The sequence below is a fragment of the Montipora capricornis genome, chromosome 4 (genome assembly GCF_036669925.1).
Source record: "Montipora capricornis isolate CH-2021 chromosome 4, ASM3666992v2, whole genome shotgun sequence".
Taxonomy (NCBI): domain Eukaryota; kingdom Metazoa; phylum Cnidaria; class Anthozoa; order Scleractinia; family Acroporidae; genus Montipora; species Montipora capricornis.
Window position 1 is genome coordinate 39,657,296 of NC_090886.1, and position 2,500 is coordinate 39,659,795.

Sequence of the window (2,500 nt, forward strand, 5' to 3'; positions counted from 1 at the left end):
TTCACCAACTCAGCAATGGGACAACAGTACCCACGGTCAGGAGGACAGTCAACAATTTGCTAACAGTTACCTTTGACTACATAAAGCATACAAACTTGATATTTTGATGTGTTAGTTAAGAGGACGTTCTGTACTGTACTCATCATTCAGAGACACAACACAGCTTGATTAACTAAAGATTGGTGTGGCAAGGAAGCCTAACAAAGCTTTGAGCTTATATTGAATAGGCTTCCTTAGACGTATGGGTTATTGACAAAGCATGACGTCAAGATGGCTGGATATTGGGCAAGTTCTTTTTTTGTGTGTTTATTGACCGAGAAGAAGTCGAGCTCCATAAACATGCAAAAAAAAAAAAAAAATGAGGCCAATATCCACCCATGTTTACCAAACAAGCTTGGTCAATAAAGGATTTATTGTATGAGATAACACACCAAAAAAATGACCCTTCATCTTGCGGGACCAAGTGAGAAATCCCGAGCGGGCAGTATAGCTCCATCTTGCCCGCTTGGGTAGCCAATCACAGCTCGGGATTTGGTTCATCTTGTCTGCTCACGGAGGTAGTCATATAATAATAATAAGTACTATTGAATAGAGATATGGCAAAGTACAGAGTGAGCAAATGCAACACATAATTTAAATGATAAATCTGCTTTCAGCAAGATAATCCTTACGTTTGCTTTTAAAAACAAAACTAGATGGTGAACCAATTGGTGAAAGAGGCATTGAATTTCAGATTTTGTTCCTTAATAAACGATGCTGCACTGCTTAATATTCATTGTACAAAAATGAGATCTTCTCTGATTTGAGTGCAATTTCGTGCTATTAGAGCTTAGAAGGTCAGAGAATTTAGACAGAAATGCTTGCCCCAATGAAAGGTGCAAAACAAAGGTGTTGCTCTCTTTTTCACCCAAATGCGAAAGGGACCATTAGCACAGCCCTAGCATAAGTGCTGTGAAAAACTGTTGAGTCATCCACTGAACAGCATTATCTACCCATCCAACAACTGGAGCCTGACATTTATCTTTGGCTCATGTCCAAACATAGTCAAAAAAGTTTAGGAATGATATAGAATTTATAATAACTCGAACAAAGCATAAATGTATCTTTGATACCCACCAGTGAAGACTGCACTCTGAACTCTGAGTATGATATTGATTTTATTGGAGAAAATAGACTTATGTACAAGTTTAATCAGAGGTTACATGTATGTATTTAATGCAAAAACAATCCTTGTGTTGCCCCCAAGTAAATGATTTTCATGCTAAGTAGATGTGAAAGAGAACCCAAACAGTACAATATTGAATTAAAAGCTATTTGAAGATAATTTCCTGTGTGCTGTTTAAATGTTATGAAAAGTGGTTTAAACTTCTGATTTGCCAGGTCATCTTGTTCTGTCACCATTCTTACATGTATGAAAGCTGCTTAGCAGTGGTGCTTTCGTTCAGCTGTTTCCTGTTATGGTTAGCTATGAAGTGTTAGAATAGTATCATTATATGAAGTATATATCAGTATCAGTACATCAGTATATCCAGTATCAATTACAACGACCATCATTATATCAGTTTTTTACAGATAAAGTATGAAATGCCATAAATTTTAACTTTTAGATGTAAAATATTTTTTTTTGTGCATTACAAAAGTAGTCTGGGTTACCTGTGCATGAAATTTAGTTATCAATTTTCAGTTGTGGATAAATGTCTTTCATAGCTTGCCGCCAGTGTTCTTTCAAGGAAAAGGAAGATTTTGTTTGACAGGGTGTCCATTGTGGGTTTAACAGGTTGTCATAAATTTCTGGAAAAATTTTCATGTTGGTAGTTTAAGGTGTCAGTTTTGCAAGGAACTTGTTTCTGTTTGGGAACTGAGCAGAGTGAATCTCAAATTGAAGAAATGACTACAAATCCTTCCTAGTGACATATATGCATGATATAATGATGTGCAATGTTGTAATATATTCCATGATCCTCACTGGTATTATGTCATGGCAGTCATGCTAAATCATTTCACAGTCATTATATTACCTTATGCTAAGTAGCTGTCACATGTAGCACTATGTCATTGTCATGTTGTTTTTCCTAACATCATGGCGTGTCATGTTACCAACCTTTACATCACTCCACGTCATCGTCAAGCCGTTGCTGTTATGCCACGTCACTGTCACCTCGTCAAACTTTAACTTCATATTCTCTTTGCGTGGCTAAAAACTTCAAGAAAGTCCTATGATTTAAACGTCGAGCTTTTATCTCCCGATTTCCTTTCACAGATTTAGCACACCTTTCTTAATTAGTCGATCCCCGCGGAAGTCGCTGTAGCAATTGAAAATGTCTCAGGTCTAAGTTTCCCTCCGTTGCATATGTAAAAAAATTCCTGACTGTATACATTTGCTAAATTACATTTCTATAAAAATGATTTGAAAATATGTTCTCTTCTCTAATTCTCTGAGATATAGCAAGTTAATATTGACTATTCATAATGAAACGTGAAAACCCCAAAATTTCTCAAT

General features: G+C 36.2%; 1 protein-coding gene across 6 annotated transcripts in view; it reads right to left on the bottom strand.

Moving 5' to 3' along the window:
• Positions 1-1,138: 1,138 nt before the first annotated feature.
• Positions 1,139-2,500, bottom strand: part of LOC138046916 (golgin subfamily A member 4-like) — a 36,363-nt gene continuing 35,001 nt past the window's right edge. For all 6 annotated transcript variants that reach the window (XM_068893537.1, XM_068893538.1, XM_068893539.1 and 3 more), the window contains one exon: positions 1,139-2,500. This exon is cut by the window's right edge and continues 1,332 nt beyond it. The gene's annotated coding sequence lies outside the window, so the exon portion shown is untranslated.